Below are 21,191 nucleotides of genomic sequence, written 5' to 3' on the forward strand. Positions count from 1 at the left end.
CCCACTTTTCAGTCGTGCTCGAATTCCCTGTTATTCGTGTTTTTCTGCTCGCAGTCGCGCGTAACGAAATGCCCGCTCGAGCATACTTGTCGGCGTAAATTAAGGCGAGGCGAGAGACGAGAATTCGAGAACTTCGAGAGAATGAGTAACGTTCCGTCGAGGAGCGTTACGTAATTGCTTATTGTCGGCTGGCGAGCAGCAGTAACAAGAATGTTTCCCAACAGGGTTGTAAGATTTCTGGCGGAAATACGCGAGCCTTGTCGGACTCGACTCCAACGACATTTCCCCTTGTCAACGTTGCCACTAGGGTTTAGTCGAGGGCTCGTTTGCCTTCGACCGATCGAGCTTCAACGCTTTGCAAATTACCTTGTTTCTACCGGACAAATTCCGTTTTAATTGATAGTGGTGGTAGAATTTCTAGAGGCACCGCGGTTAATGTGAAACGTGAGAGACAATGGAAAGATCGATGCGAGAATAACGAGATTACGGAAGTTTTGGATTTTTTAGGAGGGATGGAATGGAACAAAATGTGAAGTAATTTAACAGGATAGTCATCAGAAATTTAATTTATTCGATTTTTGCGAATTTATTCTCCTTATATGCAGGACGGTCCACATAATTCTTAATAAAACGTACGTGAGTCTTTGCAATGTAATTAGAAAATAGTGTTCGTGGAAAATGATACAAAATTAAAATCTCAAAAAGTAATCATTCTTTTATCACTTTATTAAATGTAAGATAATTACTTTTTTTATATAGAATCATGAGAGAATTTGTGTAGTGAAGTAATTTATGAATGCACAGGTATTGTTGCATCTACAAAAACTATATGACCTTACAAATGTAGTATTTACACTTTGAACTATTGATCTTCTTCTACTAGCATTTTTTTTTTAATTAAAAATGGGGAACCATCGGTGTAAAATTCCTTTCATTGTACATTGTCACCAATAATTTCTCAAATTCCACCATTTAAATCAACCAGTCATCCAATCATGCTCACGCGTCTATCCAGATTCAATTATTTAAAATCATATTCCGAGAACATTGCCCACTAATCACGAATGAACGAAAACAGTGAAAACCACTTTGCTAAAACCAACCCTCGTATTCAACTTCGATACCCTCCTCAATACCTCGGCTTCCATCCCATTTTAATCGCGATAATAGCGAACGCTGTTTGATTTCCTGCCCAACCATCGTCTTCCACCGGTTACATTTCGAGCTGGATGACGTTCAAGAATTTCTCCCGTGAGAATAATTTCTCCAGGAATCGGATGATCACCGTGCTGCACTTAACGAGATCGTTATCGACCAATCAGGAATCGATTGCATCTCGTTCTACGTCACTCTGTTCTCCTCTTTCCCACCGGAAAATCAATTCTGTCTGGGCTCACTGTTCCACGGGCAAGGAAAAAGGACCGTGGCCATGGTAAACGAACGGGGGGAGCTTCGGGGTGTGTGTACGAAGGTATTTCACACTGTTGGCAGGAGTATTACAGTGCGTGTAGACTCGCGAGGAAGCCATACTCACTGCCGTTCCAATATTGGTTCACCTTTGCGCGCATTAATGTTGCTCTTGTCGAAGTAGTTTTACACAGGGAAAAATATATATTTTGCCTTTTTTAATTCGCGTGCTCCATTCCCATTTCTGCTCGAGTATTCGACTTTAAGGGACGTTTGCATACATGCATGCGTAAACTGGAATATTAAATTTTTGTAATGTAGAAGGGCTCTTCTGTATTTTCCTTAGATTTAATTGATCCTCATGTACTTGTTCCTTTTACGAGGCAATGTTGGGTTTGCCAAAGTTTTTATAGTGAGATTGATCTACGTTTATCTTTCATCTTGAATAAAGTCGAATGGATTGGATTGAGTTTCCACGTTCAGTTTATTGCGATTTAATAACGGGCAGCTATCAATCGTGGTCGTATACGATGGAAGTTTCAGGAGTTTCGAGAGGATCTAAAACCTGTGTGATTTAGTAACTTTGATGAGTCATTATTGTGTTTCTTTGCTATAGATTTACTGTAATATGGTCTCGTTTGTGAGTTTATACTTAGGGTCAAGATCAGTTATGAGATCAACCACCAAAAATGTGTTAGCACATTCAAGCTTAACTCTATCATTGAAAATAATGTCAAGTTGTATGTAACCATGCTAGAAATAACGTAGTTTGTTCTATAAAATAATACAGAACCAATTTACTTTTTTTTCCTTGCGTTTAGAGTGTGACATTTTCCTTCTATTATGAATAATTAAATCAAACCAACATACGTCACTGAATACCTCACTCTAATTATTCCTCCTCTAATTTGGTATAATAAACATCTTAGCCATTTACAGAGCAAATCATTCAAAGAGTGACGTTTTCAGTTGAGCGTATCCTCGCAAGTAGGTCCAAGGATAGACAGCGAATCCATTGATTTGTCCACTGTCAGAAACTGATACCGAAGTCAAGGGGAACTTCGAAATCAGAGTAGTTCGCGCGTGTTCCACGAACTGAATACGTTGGCTCGGTTTGCAACGTGGCTCCTCCATTGCGGAATCCAAGCCGGCTCCGAAATCCCTCTGGCGGAATTTCGCTACTGGCTGACAGATGAATTCATTGGCAAATCCGCTGACCTTAATTCAGACCGCACACTCTGCCGAAGAATTTAATAAAGGTCCACCGTCACTTCTGTACAGTTTCGCGGCAATCTCTCATTATTTTCGTCACGGTCGCTGATCGGTGCCGAATTTCGCGCGAGATGGATATTGAACTGGACCGGAAATAGAATTGTCAGAGTGCCTCTTTTGCTCTACTTTTTTTTGCGTAGTGGCAGCTAAAGAATAGAGGTAATCAAAACTGGTGAAAATAAAGTTCATTGAAGTTAGAAACTAGGAGGGTGTACTAGGAGGATTTTCTGGGAAATTGTCTTTAAACATCACTAATAGAAACGAGTAAACCTTGTATCAAAGGCTGCTTTTTATAGCAGAAGCTACGGCTGTGTATTAAGGTCTTCTTGTATTGGAATTCAGAAATGTATATTTCTGTTTTTATTTTTATTTTTTAAAGATGAATACTTTAGGACATTGTTCCCAGGATACTATTATATATTAAAATTCCAGAAATTGATGGAGCTACCTACTTGGCTTGCAAAAGTAATTCCTTTAAGACACTAAATATAGTCTAATTATGAACGAATAATTCAACTTCAAAAACTTTTCACAAATTTTCTTCAAATGTATATAATATATCAAAGCTCTAAAAAGCTGCTAATGATTTCAAAAAAAAATTCCTAAATAACAAGCTCCAAGAGTTGAGATTAAAAACGCCCTTAAACACCGCCAATGCCAAACCTACTCGGCAACATACCGAAATTATCTCAGACAACAGGCAATCCTTATCATCCCTCATTCATTCCAGCTTCTCCTCATTATTCCCCAAATTTTTCATTTGGGACCTCGATATTAGTTTCCCTTCCGCTATCGAAGCAGGCAAATTAAAACGCTAGGCTGGTTCCGCTCATTCCGCCACCAGCGTATCTTCGGGTTCCCAGAATCGCGGTAACCCACCAGCTCCACGGGTATCCGCCCCCGAGCGACGACGAATTAGTTCCCCGACGATTCGGTCTGAGCCGGTGTCAGAACGCGGGAAGCTCTTTAAAAATTGCAGCGGCAGGTAGGCCGAGCAACGCGAGCATCAAAAAGCTGAGACGACGTTGCAGTGGCGATAAATTAAGCACGCCCCGGGCTCCCCGCTTGGAATATGCGTACCTAGAGTCTCCACTCTGGCCACATAAGCCTCGCGTCACGTGCACTTGCACACCGAGCAACGATGCACGTGCACGTGCACGTGCACCCTCCAACCTTTTATGTATCTACGTATCTATATATCTATGTACCCTTCGTCTTTCTTGCGCATTGCTTCCGTTCCCTCGTTCCTCTCGTCTCGACGGCTCTTCCCTCTCGCTGAGGGCCACGCGGCCCGTAAGGAACGAGGGAACGAGACGGGGTGCGCGGGGGCGGCGAGGATTGTATCGAGCGAATTTCTGCGAGACAAGCGGAACTGCTATTAGAGGGAAACGAGCCGAAAAATGTCTGCGTAATAAGACGAACTGCTGTTTCGAGGGGTGCATTATCGGCTCTTGGGATTCAGGTAAATTGGAACGTGCATTGTTTAGGGTGTCTGTGTTCCCTTTTGGAGGTAATTTTGAATGGGCAAGGGTTTTTTGGTTGACGTTCGGGTCGTTTATTTGGATTAATGTTTATGAATTTTGTTATTTTTGGTAGTTATTTGGAAGATTAATTAATGGATTAGCAATTAAAGAGTATCTAGATCTCTTTGAATTATTTTCACTAGTGCAATATCTATACGTTTTTTATATTTTTGACAAAAAAAGTTTGACCTTCCCTCTGTGAATTGATTTGAGGAACATGTTTATCGTAATAGATAAAACCGTGGTTAATGAGCTCTGAGTGTTGTGATTCTTTAACAAGGAATCACTTTAATTCGTATCACAATTTTTTCTCAAAAAATTCAACCACGATATATCTTTTTTACAGAAAGGATTCAAACTCTTGGACCACTTGAGTAAGGAACTCGTTCTAAGATCTTAAAAAATGAGGCCTCATGAACAGGTGAGAATATTTAATCAATCTTCAATCTTAGTAAATAATTGTCAATTTGTTCGTACAATAATTAGACGGTTGAAGTTCAACCAGTTGCGATCAATTAATTCCGTGAAAATGGTTATTGACGCGCAGTGATGGTAATTGTGCACACGTCCAATTTTCCAGGCCAAATTTAATCCAGCGGACGTAGTTTTTAATGATTTATTCACAGAGAAATTGAAGCGGCTGTACCGTGTCCGAGCGAGAGTAATAGGCGAAAAATTTGGTAAAATGAATGAACAGCTATTAAAAATCTCATATCTCTCATTTGCCCCGTTATCTAAAAGAGAAAGAACCATTTAAAAAATATGTTTGACTTTGGAACTCATACAATTCCTTCATAATCTAAAATTCATTTAGCTTGTACAATATTGTAAGCACGTTGTGAAACGTAATAGTAGGTATAAAAGTTCAATTTTAGCGCTGTGCTCGTTGTTTCTAATTCTCCTTTGACAAAATAACAGAAGTACTGTAAAATTGAAGAAAAAGTAGTATATTAACAACCTGAGTAGCAATATTTTATGAGTCACAAAATTAACAAAATTCATTTTTCAAAAGTGCCTCTCATTCTAACATTCACCACCGCAATAGCGGAACACAACAAATGTCGTATCCAAAGTTAAACTTCAGTTCCATCCAATTTGCACGCAACAGCTGTCCAAACGAACAAGTGTCAGTGCTCGTGAGTCTTTCCACACAGTTAATGTACGCGCATACTTATGATCGTCGTTATTTGACCAAGACCATGAACATTTTGATTGGGCGGATCGAACGTTGCACAGTAGCTGTGGAAAAATCATTGAGGGTAGCAAAATGCAAAAAACTGTCGCATATGCAATGCAAGCTTCCGTAAACAGCGCGCATTCGATCCAGCGCGCGTCCCGATACCTGTTTGCTTTCAATCTGCGGCTATTGCGAGCGTCCCTCTGCCATTCGCGGATGCCTCGATTCAGCGGGATGATTATGTGCTATGCAATGCCGCTGCACGCGACAAACTTGACGCTTCATCCACGAAAGTTCATCATTCGATGCTTTCATGCGTCCTTCCTCGATAACCGTTTTCGTTTGCGACAAAAGCTCGAGCCATGACGATCGAACGCGTCCGCGGGTCTCGTTAATTTCTGTCTTTCATCAGGGAATTGCACTTGATCAACGCAATTTCTGGAGTGTCTAGAATCTGACGAAATTTCAAAAGGGTTTTGAGGCTTGCGCAAGTAGGAAAAATTGCTTCAGATAAAATGGATTCTTTTTTGATAAATAGTTGGTCATTGAGGTTCATAATTAGAATAAGGTGACTTTTCAGAAATTCGAGGAGGTTCCTTCCAAAGGATGTCAGCGATGAAGTTTCATAATTAATGTGACTGTAATTAGTGTAACGTTTTCTGTGGGGGTTAATGTAACGAGAACGATATTTTAAAATGTAGATACTTGAAAATTTAAGGATTTGAAAACTAAATATTTGATAAGCTGAAATTTTGAATGTTTGGAAATTTAAAGATTGGTACCTTATATTAGAATAGCTACTTGGAAATTTGAGTATTTAAACATTTGAAAATATGAATATTGAATATTGGGATATAAATATTTGAGAACTTCAGTATTTCAAATATTGAATATTTGATGGTTTTAAAATATGAAGCTCTGAAGATTTGAATATGTGGAAAATTTGAAGATTTTCAAATTTGAACAGTCTCGTAATTAGAAATTCAAATATTTGAATATTTATATCCAGGTACATTTAAAAGTTTGAATATTAAGGCATGTAAATATTCGAATACTTCAGTATTCGAATTTTTGAAAATTATTCATGATTTCGGAATACAAGCGTTTAAAATTACATATTTTAATTGAAAATGTTGAATCCACCTCTGTATTTCTAATTCAATTCTCCACATTATAATCCCAATCTTCCGCGACTTAAAAGCTTCCGAATGACATCACTCAACTCAAGAAATATTCAAATCACCATCACATTAATAAGCCATCACCTAAATTTTCCAAGTGTTCAAGTATTCCCAGAGCCTGTCTCAGGTTTCCTCGTAAACCACCCCGTCGCTCCACTTCTTCGCCCCAATTCAAGCATTATTGCAAGCGCCCGCCGCGCAGTGAGTACAGGAGACACATCCTGCCCCATAATTCACAGTTTTCCGAAAATAAGCGACTGTCCGGCGGCTCAGGAGACAGTAACGGCCCTGGGCGGCGGTATAACCATGCTGTGCAGCGTTGCACGTGAAAGTCGGTTTGCAAATAAGGCAGGCGAGAAAGGGCCCGGCGTGTGTGGCGTGCAGAAGCCTGTTCCTAGTGCCATTCGTCTTGGAGTTAAGCGGCTGGGTACTCTCATACAGTGACAAGCTTCGGGAGGTTGGGGGCGTACAACTGGGTGGAAGGGCCTCCCCTCGTCTCTTCCAGCCATTGTCTCCGAGAGTTCCGTTGTTTCGCTTAAATCACCACCGCCGTCACCGAGAGAGCTTCTCTTCTTCCTCGAACTCAACCCTCTTCGGTCGGCTGACTACACGTACCGCCCCCTTTGTGCTACCCCGTCCCCCCTATTGAATCCTTATCTCAGCTGTTCTCTTTCGACTTCATTTGCCCTGGCAGCGGCGCGTCCTAACATTTAAATAGCAAAGTATCCGTGTCGGGGCTCGCGGCTTATAAAACTCTTTAACGCTGCTCTGAGATGTCTTACCACCGACCTTCGCTCTCCCTAAAGGGTGGGATTTCTATAGTGACGTTGGCTGCCACGCCACTGCCACTGTGCTTCTCATTCCGCTGCCCCTTACCACCATATTTCTACCCCCATGGCCGCGAGACCCATATTTCGTCCCTGCCCTTTCTTTAGACGTTAGATAACTCGGCCCTGCGTCACGCTACCAGGCTCTGGTCTTCGGTCATTTTTCTTCTGGTAACGTAGCGGCTTCTAATTCCGTCTTGATTATACTTTAAGGCTCAGATAACGCTCTGGTTCTCATTGGATTTCGGATGTCCTTTCTTTTCTCGGGTAATGGCCAAGAAAGCTGATTCTTGGGCGAGAGCTTACGTGGGGGACTTTAGTACCCCTGTAGAAACAATTAAAGACTTTATTGCGTTGGAGACGTCTATTGGCTTGGAAGTTACGGGAGAGGTAAATTATAGTTGTAGGAATGTTTTCTGCTTTGGTGGCTCAAGGTTCTGTAGTTGGCAAATAAAATATCTTTATGATGGACTGTTTATGTGGTTTTTTTTTAAGTTAAAGATTTTTTTGATTTTTTAACGATGATAGGTCAGGTTAAAAGTGATCTAAGTGTGGTGGAGATGCTTCTAGGAAATACAAGTGAATCTCAGAATCTGACAGTTGAAGTTACCTCAAAAGTTGTTAACCACTTCTACAGTTTTACAGTTGTTATACAGTAATAAAATAAAGTTAACACTATGTGTTATGAGTCCTATGACACATACGTGGGTCATTTTTCTTCTTTATGTCTCTTGCGAGGATATTTTCGTCGGAATGTGTAGTAGAAAGTAATGTATAAATTTTGCTGGTAATAACGTATTCTCTTCCTTATTCTTCAGTTAAAATTTTCAATAATTTTCTCGAATTTGTACATATGTGGAATATGGTCATGTTAAATTTTCTTGAACACACTAAAACAGTTTTTGGTACTTGTACTGCATTTCTAATTCACAGTTACTGAATGGCAGCACACTGTACCTTCTAAATAAATTCAATTTTTTCTTCCTCTCGATAAGACTTAGAACAGAATTATTATTCCACTTTCGTGATGTCAAACAGGAATACTCATAACAGGGCCAATACTCCCTTTTTCAATGTCCTTCAATATAAGACTACCATTTCCCATACTGATTGTTTGCGATTCCTTCTTGAAGCTTGTCTCACGTTTTCTAGGTATATTAAAGTGCCAAGTTATTGTGCCTCGGCGCATAAAGCAACGTATGGTCGCCTAGAAAATATTGCATTGTTACGCGTGTGTCAAGCTGAACTGTCAGGTCAGCGTCGTTTTATCGTTTCGTGCAGCTTCGTAAATACATTAATCCGAACGTGGGACAAGCCACCTCTCTTCTACTGCTAATAGTAATAACCCGTCGTTGCTAATATATCATATGACGACGTTGATTAAATTTTCGCGGAGTTCAGGTTTATGTTTCGGCTTTATGCGTCGTGAAAAGTTATGAGCGTCGCGGCGCGATCTCGATACGCTCTAAATTTGTCCTCGCGTAAAAAGAATAAAAAAAGTACAAGGTAAATATTAGCGTAATGTTTGCTACTGGATATGAGCGGATGGCTCGCTGAATTACTCCAGGGGGTGCATTTAGTGAGAAAAAATGACAAAGCAAATGTTTGATGGTCGCTTGCACGGTTCAATTTTATATTTTGGAGTTCTGAGTATTTTTAGTATCTCAGATTAGTTTTGAAAAGGATAATAATGGATTCATCGTAAGAGCAAGCGACAAATAAATAACATAAATTACCCACTTAAATTGAAAATCTAAAACGTATGTGTAAGGTACAAAGAAAACGACAAGACATTCCAAGTGAGGAAGTACCGTATATTGCTAGTCTTGTCAAAAATGACAACCTATATATCTCAGCATCGAATTATGAAACATAGTGAAAATTACCAACTCTGTGAAGAACAACGTTTCATTAGACTGAAAATTTTGAGGAGTCGTAATTTGGAGGCTAAGAATTGTAGGGTACCTGTATATATATTTCCAATTCTTTAATTCCAGTTCAATTAACGTTAAAATTAATCAGAACATGCCAAAATATAAAATTCTAAAAATTCAAATACTTCCAGGCATATTTGAATATTTGAAATATAAAAAATTGGAAAATTCGTGACAGAAAACTCTGACATAAAATCTATAATCATCTAATCATTCCTAGAATGATGTAGTTAACCATTGTTTCTTTCCTTCTACAAATCACACGTCGTAAATTCACACGAGAGGTGCCCAGCAGAACGTTACTTAAATTTTTGTTCGGTTTGGCGAGAGCTGTTAACATTGAAAAAGTGTTTCTGGCGTAGTTACCGGTAGCCGAGTTTCGTCCGCGATTATTACGAGTCCAGTGTGTTAGCTAGGTGTCATAATGTACGGCCCCGCGGCATAGAGGAGCATACGCGAGCAGCGAACAAAAGCCTTCCGCCAGAAATAGCTCGGACCATAGCCACATTAGACGCATTATATGAACAGAAACGAACGGCTGCGAGAGGGTACACTTTGTTGCGCGCCAGCCTCGTAATAATGTCACCGACTCCCCCGCCGTATAGGGTGTAGAAAATATTACTTCGTTGTTCGCGTTTCTCCTTTTTTTTTTTTCTCCTTCGCCCCGTCAACCCCTTCCCAGCACTCTCTCGCCTCCGCCTCCTCAAAGGAATATTTGCAGCAAACGAGTTCGCCTTTCGTTGGCGGAAGCATAATACGAGCCCGTTCCTGTCTTTGTAGCTTTAATTCTTGGTAGCCTTTGATAACTGCGCACTATGGCGCCTTGATTAACTGACTTAATGGGCGCCCTGCCATGGTTAAATCGAAATGTCGGTGGGAAAAGATAAAGACTAAACTCGTTAATTAATCCATGATACATAAGTTGGATTAATTTAGATTTACAGTGTTTCGTATTTATCGTTAGGGGTTGGTTTAGTGTTTCTGAAGGTGGGATGTGGTTTAATTGTAGATAGCCTGAATAAAATAAGGTCTGTAAAATAACTCGTGTAGACCCTTAATAATTGATACATGCTTTTGTTATAAAAACTGAATTAATTATCGTGTTTTCTTGAAATTAGGGTTTATTGTAAATCTTCCAACAGTCCAAATTTTCAGGAGTCAAGCGATTAAGTTCACTGATAAAAATGCCTTCATTTAAAGAACTCAGTGCAATAACTAAGGAGAGTTGAAAAGTAAGAAGTTGCAACCGAACTAAACAGAATATTCGAGTCTGTCCAGAAACCTGACACTGGCAAGATTTTACATCAGAGTAAATCTTCCTCGTTTCTACGTGGTCCAAACTCGTAAAAGTTTCCACCTGTATCCTCGTCTAGTAATAACTTCCCTCTAAACTTTTCTCAACTTCAAGGAAACTCACTTTAGGTCAGCCTAGTTTAGCAACAGTAACTAACAGTGACTCTTATGGTACAGGAGCACCTATTCGATTCAAACATACTCGGAATCCTCTTGAAAAATGCAACACCAATGTGGGACGCATGAAACCCGACCAGACTGAAAACGTTCATGTTTAAAGAAGCGTAGCCTGATATCAGACGCATAACGTATCGCCACTTATTTCGTCTCGTTGTTACGGCCGAGACACGGCTGTATCTCGCGTCTACGTGCGTCGTTACGTGGCGAGGGCACGGGAAGGGTGCTCAGCTATACGTTTGTCGGGATAGGTTGTAGAAAGCACCGAGTTGCTGCCAGGGGGAGGTTTGTGTTTTATGACCGAGATGAGTCTACGTGATCGGACTCGACTGGATCCCTGCTGTTCAGGCCCAGCTTTGCTCTAAAACTTTTTTAGGAGCAATTCCTTTTTGACACCAGTCACTCGTTCTACACTGGTTTGATTTCACTGAAATTTATGAGTTCTTTGAAGGAAGGCTACGTTTAAGAGACGAATATTCTGGAAGTGGCAAGTCACGTGCGTCTGATGTGATTAAAAATGACGAAGAGGGTTAGTGATGGTTAAGGCTACAGGTGAATAAAAATTTATAAACGGGGTGTAATTTTTAATTTGATGTTATTGAATGAAGGTGTGATTAATCTTATCATCTCTGGGAGTGATATTTCCTTATTTTATCATTTGGTTCAGGTAAATAGTACTGATAATACTGGTAGTTAATTTAGTACTGATATACCACAGTGTAAAGCTTATGTGCCCAAGCCTCAAGTCAGCTTGATATACCGATATCTCTAGATTTATTTGTTTCCAGTATCTAAGTTAAATTTAAATATTTTTCCGTTTTATAACAATTTTAAATAAAAGTTATCTGTATTTACATACTTTTACACTACTTCCGCGAATAATAAACTATATTATCCATGAACTAAGCAAGTCTCATGATAAAAATATTGAATGTACAGTATAAAAGTTATTTGGAACCGTGATACAAAGAAATGAACCACAACGTGAGAAACGCAAAGGGATGTCGTCGAACAGAAAATTTATTTGCTGCTCAGTTCCGCGGCAGACCAGTTCCTCCTACAAGAGACGTCACGGGAGGTCTGCTATCGATGGGAGGCTTCTGAATTTCAATTATCTCAGGCCTATCTTGTTCGATCCTCGGCTGCAAGGGAGAGCCTGTGCTCTCACGGTTCGTCGACGTAGTGAATTCGATTCGGGCGCAGCCCCTATCCTGGTGCCCTTATTTTTCCTCAACAGACAGTGGAAAATGCGCGCGGCAGGAAGGAAATTCATAGGTCGACGGAATCAGCAAACAGCAAAGGGGGATGAGCAGGGTGAAAGAGAGGAAAGGAGAGAGGGATAGCGTAGACGTCGGTCTCCGTCGTCTTTCACCCACGGGAACGAACGATCAGAGGGATGAAAGGAAATGGAAAATAATGCGAAGCTCTTGGCGAGTTGCATGCACAAGGAGTGAAGGGACAGCGAGGTAAGAAGGAAGGAACAGATGGGAAGACGTGGAGTCACGAGTTCCAGCGTGATTTTTTAGCGGGCACGGCGAGCCATTAAAGGTGCTCGCTAAACAAAGCTTCGTTATAAACCTCGAGAAATGCCTCCCCTTTTTCCTTTTCTTTCCCTCTCCGTTACTCACTCCCCTATCGACCTTTCCTTTGTTACTCTACGTACACGCAATAATAATAAATGGACGAGAGTACTTTACGGCCTAGGCCAATAACTTTCCGCGGAAGCCTCTGAAAAACTGCGAAACGATTGCCAAGGTTTCCCCAAGACCCTACTTTTTTTCTTTCCTCGTGGGGAATTCTGTTGTGCCACATCCAGCGACCTCGGAACGACCTGTTTCACCGTGACCCCTGACCGTCTCGCTGGAAGAAGAGAAATTCGGTAATTGAACGGCGGAAATCGCCGAGCCAGCGGGACTCGTGAAATTAATGTGGGAATTTTCAAACATTCTTGGTAAGAATGAACCGCGAAGAATTGGTTCCTCTTCTTCGTCTTCCTTCCGAGGTGACATTACCAAGTTGCGAACGAGACGCGGAAGTTTTTTAAAGTCACTTTGTCTCGCGGGGACAAAGGTCGGGGCTCCTCCGAGAATAATGGATAATCGACGAGCTCCTTGATTCTCTATTACGGCCGAAATAAAAGAGCAATTCGTCTCGAGGTAGACTCGAATATCGGCTTTCGTCTCTGACCCTCTTTCTTTATCGAGAAGAACCCGAGGTCTTTTTCGCAAGAATATTTTTTACATTTCGAGCTCCTTTTAATAAAGGTTACATTGGCGGTGTAATTATTGCTGGCTTCAATAGTAGTTTATTACTCTCAATTTTTTTAATTCATCTGTGCGAGGTAAATGTCTCAATAGCTGACCGTGTTTCAATACTTAGACACTAACGATAATTTTATTCAATTGTGAGCTTAAATTCTAATATATTAGGTAACGTAATTAAAAATAAAAATTAGTGTCATGAAATAATATTCTCGGAGTCTGGGGTCCTCATAATTAAAGTATCAGGTTTTAGGAATATTTGATATCATAAATGTTTAGACATTGGAACATTACAATCTGATTAAAAAATCAGATTTATTTATAAAAAAGAATCTTTATTCTGTCCTGAAGGCCTAATTCATTACCTGAATAACATTTTTACGCTGCAGTAATCAGCTTCGATGAATCATCGTACAAAGACATTTCTTTTCCACCTTTTCATGAGGCATGAACTACCCACTGCCATCAGAGAAAGCTCGCAGGAAATAAACCGTTTCGAAATGGAAATGTTCGATGAGAAGGGGTACAGTGCAATAATCGGCAGTCGCGAGGCAACGAGATCCAGGCAAGATAAATGGGAGTCGCACGTCCTGCGACGGAGAAGATTTCCCCGAGGTTTTCAGGAATACGGGAGACGTTTGACGTACGTGGGCCGCGCGTCGACGCGAGCTCACAAGGAAGTGGGGAATCCACTCCCACGTGGATTCAAACTCGCCCCTGTGTTTCCTCCCTTGCTTGCGCTGAAAATGGAATCCAACGGCGGTCATTCCGTCGAAAGCCGCAACGGTGGCGCGACAAACGAGAAACGATATACTAGAACGAGCTCAGCGCGCGGTTTGGGAGCCTCGGGATGCATTAAAACCGTGCATCAGTAGATTAAAGTAGAATGAATCGCGCACGGTGCCTCTGTACCGAACCAAATTAATTTTCCAGCAGAATGCGAGAAACCGCGGCGAAAGGGGATCTCGAGAATAACCGTGTGCATCCTTTCTGCTGCTAGGAATATCTTGGCTGACGCTCGCCTTGTCTCGCGAGCCTGGTAAATAAATTGCCGCGAAAAATGGATATATCCGTGACAGCATTTACCGCGAGGCAGCCACCTCGATTCCCTGTCCCCCTTCTCGCGGAGGATTGAACGATCTAGGAGGCGGAGATCCCAGGGAGAGAAGATCCTCTCAATTTACAGCTCGCAGGGGACAGATTTCCGCTTTAAAACAATATCTCGGAGACCAGTTGCGAAACTGGATATCGAGGGGTGGCGCGTTATTTTTTCCAATATGCAGGGAAACAGGCGGACAGCGCGGCTAGGCGACTGCGGGGGTGGCTTTCAGGCCATGATACCTTCGATGCCCCCAGGGACGTGTAAACACCGAAGCCACTCGACGTCCTGTCAATCGGCGACGACGCGACTCTTCGGCGTTTTCTTCGCTGCTTCCTCTCCTTTTTGCCACATCGTCGCCACGGCGAGACCTTGCTTGTCCTTCTTCGGTATCCAGTTCAAATTTCATCGACAATGGACTTGGTTCTCCCCCATTTGTCGACCTTCTCGAATTCGAGGGAAATCGGAAGTCCATGGGAGAGAAAAGAATGGGGTGCAAACACTTTGCTATATTGTGCGTTTTGTTGGTAAAAGCTTTTGGTGAAAGATGTGCGTGGTATTTATATTGATTGGTACCCATTTGGCGTGAGAATGCGATATGGAATTCGGTTTCATGTTATAGAAGTACTGGGTAGGGAATTGCTGTTTTTTGTAGTGAATTGTTGTTTGAACGTATTTTTTTGTTTTAATGGTGCGGATTTAAAGCGAATTCAGACTTTTTATTTTGGGTGATCATTGTGAATGAGTCATCCACCGTAAAAAGTGTAAATGTTGTTTTCATCTGTGTCATCATTCTTTCTTCCACAGTGAAAAGACTAAATTTGCCATTACGCTTTCGACAGGAGATGAATCATCCACGATGATCAACCAAAGTGAAAAGTCTAAATTAGCTATTATTGAAGTGAATATAGACACGTAGGGAGATAGTTCCTCAAGTGTAACACTGTATTATTAATTCTTAATAAGTTTCTGACTATTTGTAGGGCTACATAAGCTGAATACATAATACCTTCTTCTGGGTACGTATGGTCAATGGTTTACTTGAGCATTTCAATATTTTGTATTTCCAAAATTTTTAAATTTGAATATTCATAAATTTGAAAAGCTCTAAATTCGTAGATATTTCAAAACATGAAAATTGAAAAAGTTGATAATGTAAATATTTGAAATTTTGAGATTGTTAAATTTCGAAAACGTGAAGATTAAGTTTACTTTTTCGTGAAATTGACTCCCACTGCGTACAGTTGTAACATGACCACAGAATTATTCGAAGCTAACAATCCCAATTTATTTGTCTTTTCCTCTCTCCATTGTTGCGTATCCCATAAGCATGCAACAAACGCGTATCATTAATATTTCAACATTTTTACATCGAAGTATCGAATACCAATAGCAATGAATTGAATTTCAATGTTATGCTCGACGTGATACGTTTTCCACTGACGTGTTACTACGCTCGACAGTCTATAAAGTTTCCCAGATCAAAAAAATATTTGCATACAATATAATACGAAGTGCAATACCAGCGGCTTTTTCTCCCCAATGTACAGCAACGCCGATAGTAACGAAAACATTTGAATTGCAGATGCACTCGGTAAAATCGGCGCGTGTGGTGAACATTTAACGTTCCCCTTCGCGGTTTGTAGTCGGGCAAATAATAAAGAGGAACACACCAGCGTGGAAAAAACAACATCGCCCGGGGAGTGTCTGCGATTTCGTCTGCTGGACGAGAGTTTTCCCTTGTTACCTTAAAACAAAATAGGACGTTCGCGCTAAGGAGGGATTTTTTGCGGTTCGCGATAACCCCATCCCCATCCCCTCGACTCTCGGCCGTTTTTTCTTGATTTAATCCAGGCTAATGCAATTCTTCATTCTTCTAGCTAAAGGCACCTTTTTATCCGCACCGAGCGAGTACTCGACGAAACGCGCCCCTCGAGATTACGAGCTCTCCCCCTCCCTACGTTCCTTTCTCCTTCGACGCGGGAGAAAGGAAAAAAGCGCGGCGAAAGGGAGAGGCGAGCAATCAGCGTTTTACAATTTGCCAGCCGTCGAGTAATAAATTAAGCGAATTTTATTCGCGCCCGTATAACCGCGTTAAATATTTATATTTGCGGCCGATTGCGAGGAGCGACGGGGCGGCACCCTCTACCATCGGCCATCTGTTGTGGCGCGTGTTAAATGCCTCGTCACACTCGTCCATCTAGGCACGCGTGTACGAGCTCGCGACCACCAGCTCAACAGGGCTTAAAGAGGGTGATCCTGGACTCGTGTAACCCCCTCCACGTTGCGTGAAACCGATCAACGACATTGTCTGAACATTTTGGTGTATGTTTCGTGTAGATGTGTACCTCAATTTATTAATTACCTTTCGATTTATTAATTATCTAATTTGGGTTGTCTTAGGTTTTTTGTGTGCTTGCGAGAGCTGTGATGAAGAAAGGCTGGAGGAACTTGGACCTGGATTAGGTGTTCGGTTGACGTCTAGGAGAGGGTGAGTGGATAAAAGTTTTATGGAGGGGTCATTAATTGAAAATGAAAGGGGGAATATAGGGTACTGGGATTGGGTGAATTGATGGAGATTATTAGATTGCTTCATAAGCTCTTGTGATATCGTTAATGTATTTATTTTTATTGATTCTGTCTGAAGTTGATTTTTTTTAATTAATTGTAGATTTTGAATCCACAAGTCTACGAATTGCATGTTTATTTTTTTTCTATAATTTATCTATAGTTAATTGTGTAAAAAGTTAGGTGAGTACAACAGTACAAATAGGTTGTCTTCACTATGTACACTTTATACTAATTGAGGGTTCAAACATTTGTCACTTCAGGCGTATCGCTTCATTAATCTAACAAAGCGCTTAAAATAGAGAATTCTTTACAGTAAAAATACCAATACACATATTTTCAGTTTCAGAATGAACTTTGATCATGAATTAAAATCATAAACGGGTAGTAATTAAAAAGACATCAATTCCCTCCTTTTACGTGAATCTTAAAGGTGTATGAAACAATCTAATAAAATCCCAGCACACCATTTTTGATAGAATTATTTATAATTCTATTTACCATTTGTTAGTTGACATAAATATCTAGATATTCTCAATATCATTGTACAAATACAAACTTCCATCCACCCCCCTCCTCCTCCCCCACCCTTACAGCCAATATTAATGAACGAACACAAACCAAATACAGTACAAATTACAGTTAAATCCGAACACCAACCAATTAAAAACAAAACAAACGTTATCGATATTCAGCACACCTTCCTTAAAAATCATCCCTGCGTTGCGTTTAATTTAACAAGAAGTATCAGCTCGAATCACGCTCCCACAGAAAAATGAAATAAATCGAAGCTACACGCCAATCAAGCAGAAATTGAATCTATTTAAAACACAAACTACGATGGAGGAGCTTCCGCGGGGAAACCGAATCGAATTGATTAAACAATTTTCCCGTTCATAGATCCGATGGTGGTCGACCGTTTTGTTTAGTTATTAAATGGCAGCCCCGCCGCTGGGCCCGTGCGCCTTTAAATTCGAGTTGATTGCATGCGTATAAATTAATGCATGAAAAACTAGTTGCACGTAAACTGTGTGCACGCGTGTGTGCGTATCATCGATTGTTGCGACGGGAGTGTGTGTCAGACGCGGGTGACGGGAATGGAACGAGGGTTGGTCGGAGGGGGTTGATGTCCAGGAATGGGTTCTGCGCGAGGGTGGTGGGTAGGTGGTCCCCAGCCTGACAGAGGGGGTTCATTCTATATTTTATGGCGGCCAACCCCCCGCCGTGGGATGCTACTAGCCGGGTACACCCATTGGCGATAAGGTGATAAGCTCAAATGTATTGGCTCCCATCAAATCGTGCGCTTTACTGCTATAGCCAGCCCCATAAACGCCGCTCATCCTTTCCACAGCTCGCCCAGCGTATTTGGAAAAATATTTCTTCCCGCTTTAAACAGGGAAAATTACATTCGAAAGAATCATTCAACCCACGTATCTCTGGCTCCTATTTTTTTCCTCTTTTTTTTCCATTCTAAAAACAATCGAATTTCCTTTCACACAAATTTTGATTCCACGAACGCTGCAACAAATTCCCTAACGATGCGTAATTTGATCGCGCGTGAACTGGGACAACGCCTGTAAATCTCCGTCGTGTCCTTAATTTCCATGCGGGACATTGTTCGATATTAAAAGGTGCCCACGTAATTTCCCTGTTTTCCCGAACTGGACTAACGAGTTTTCCCTTCCCAGACAGATTCATCGTTCTGACGCGGTTAACGCACAGAAAATTGAACTTCGGTTGTGCAACGGTGCCGGGATAAAATTGCAAATAAATTACGCTTGAATTTCCATCGTTGGAAGGGAAGGCGAGTTGGGACCGTGGGACGCTCGGGCTTCTGGAAACGATGGGAAGTACGGACGAATGGAGGGTAAAAAGGTGGGAAAAAAGGGGGTGAGAGGGTTGTGTGTCTGGCGGTCCTCCCCGTGGAACGCGAGGCACCTCGAGAGCCAATAATAAGTAAGCCAGCCGCTCGTTAGGGGGAGCTGGTTAAAAATACGAAGAAGCTGTCCTCCTTTCCTTTTTCTTGCTCCTACTTGGGGCCCCCTCCTCGCGAGGGAGAACCGGAGAAGGGTTGGCAGGCTGCCGCGGGAAATAATGGCTGGTCGTAATCGACGGTTCCTTTTTAGTCTGGTTAAGACTCAAGGACGAGCTCGCACCTCTCTCGTTTGTACATCGAGCGCCCTCGTAAACGTGTCACTTAAGAGGCTACACGTCGATGGGCTTCAGAAATCGATTTTTTGAAACTGATTGTATTGGAAGATAGCAGTTTAGAATATTCTTTATTAACGATGGGTTTTAAGTTTGTTATCTCTGAAAAGCTCAGGTTGTTAGATACGTAAAAGTTGATAAGTAGTTATGAGAAGAAAATTAATGCGAGAGCTAATTCACTTATTTAGTATTGTTAAGTAGAATTGAAAGTGTAAATACTTGTACATACATACAAGGTGTTTGGCGACAGGTATTAGAAATTTTAAGGAATGACTCTAGGTTCTATACTTCTAGTTTTAGGCATTGTTTTCGAGTTACTATTTGCTGAAAAAGCACGTCAAATACACGTGAAATGGGTGACTACAGACTTGTTCTACTGCTTTTACCGTGTCTGATCTAAGTGATGGACTTCAGTAGTAGAATGAGTCCTAAGGCAGACACACTTAATAACTTGGAAACGAAGTCTCAAACACAATTTCGTCTATTTTTAGTTTTGTCTTATTTTAGAATGTAGAGTCATGTAAAATTTCTGATAATTGTCAAATATTCTGTATAGTTTAGAATACTACAGAGTACAAGTTATTTTATGAAAAAATTAGACCAAAATTTGAGACATTTTTTATCTCAATTAAAACTTCTAGTTGCGAAATTCTCTGGAATGAAATATGAATTCATTAGTAGCAATAGGTGTATTGATACAAGACACTTGCGGATATCACAATCAGTAGAAATAATTTATTAAATGGAAACGAAAATTGGCAAACTCCATGAACATTGACAGTTTTAAATTTTAAGTAATTAGGTACTGTTTTGTTCTCTTTACATTTGTGATGTTACTGGCTAAACTTTCTTTTCTATTTAAGAAACAGTTAATATTTTCTAGTCTTTGTCGAATCACTCATTATTTATAACTTCATAACATAAACTTATAGTTCATAATTCTTACGTACATTTTATATTATTTACAGTAACTAAATCTATATTCTTTAGACACACCTAGCTACTGAATCGAAAGTCCAAGTTCTAAACCCTCTCTCCTTACGAATCACCCCTAATTTCGCAGCTCTCGCTGGAAGATATCGCGATTAAGTAATTGCTGACGGTGGAAGGAGAAAGCTAGCGGATAATCGCGACAATGGATTCGGTTTCATAGTACAAAAGAGGGACCCGTTCGCGCGCGACAGTACGATTGATTAGGCATTAGAGTCTGTCGCTCCTTTAATCTTCTCGTTAGGGGCTGAGGCACGCCCTCTTATCCTCTGTTTGTGAAGTTCGCGTTGAGAACGCGGGGGTTGCTGGTGGTATCTTGGCGGTGACTTAAAGTGGCCGTAATTAAAGATGGCCGTTCAGAAGGGGGCCGAGATCAGGGGAGGCTGAGGTCAGATTAAAGAGATGACTCGAAACGCAAACAAAGGGAAAGGCCCACGGATATCTTCCCTTTGTTTCCCTTATCCTCGTCTCTATCCCTTCGTCCTTCTCCTTATCGATGTTTCCTGGCCCAGTTCGATGGTTCCGCGGTTTTGTCTCGATTGTTCCTCTTTCGCTGCGGTAAAATCTGATCTCTCCAACGCGGCAGCCTTAAATTACCTTCATTAAGTGCTTGCGCGCGGTTTTTTATGCGGCAAGTGTCTGAGAAAGTCATTAAGATCGACTCGATATCGAGTTTCCGGTAAAGGTAAGCTTTTACTGCGAGGCAGTTAAGAGGGAATTGATTGTTAATAAAAAAAAGGAATCCCTTTCTCTCCCTGCCATTTTTTCTTTCATTACGAGTCGTTACTGTCGGAGGAGAGGAACTGCACGGAATAATTTTGATCGAGTAATGAAATCTTTATTATTGCGTTCCAGGAGGCATGAAAATGATCGTCGAACGCGCGAGAGGAGGTCGAGGTTACGATCGTGAGTCGTTTTGAGTGCGTTTCCTGCGCCGTAATTGAAAGGCTTCCGGCCCGTTTTATTTCGAGCCATCCTTCTCGCTGGCGCACGTTATTCTAGAAAATTTCGTTTCGGTGACAAAAGGGCCTCGGTATGTAATCGGTGGCCGCGCCGTCTCGAAACGGATTTTTCCAGGCAGCTTTCAACCGTGCTGAAGCACCGTGTTGAGCTAAGGATTTATAAGGGGAAACCTCGTCCGCAATATTCGAGAGAACTTTCAGAACGACTTTACTTCTTAATAAGATTCAACGTTCCAAAATGAAATTCGAAGCTGCACGCGTACGACGAAAGTCGTTTAGTGGCAGCGGCCGCACGGCCCGCGCTTCCGCCAA

The sequence above is a fragment of the Calliopsis andreniformis genome, chromosome 2 (assembly GCF_051401765.1).
Source record: "Calliopsis andreniformis isolate RMS-2024a chromosome 2, iyCalAndr_principal, whole genome shotgun sequence".
Lineage (NCBI taxonomy): Eukaryota > Metazoa > Arthropoda > Insecta > Hymenoptera > Andrenidae > Calliopsis > Calliopsis andreniformis.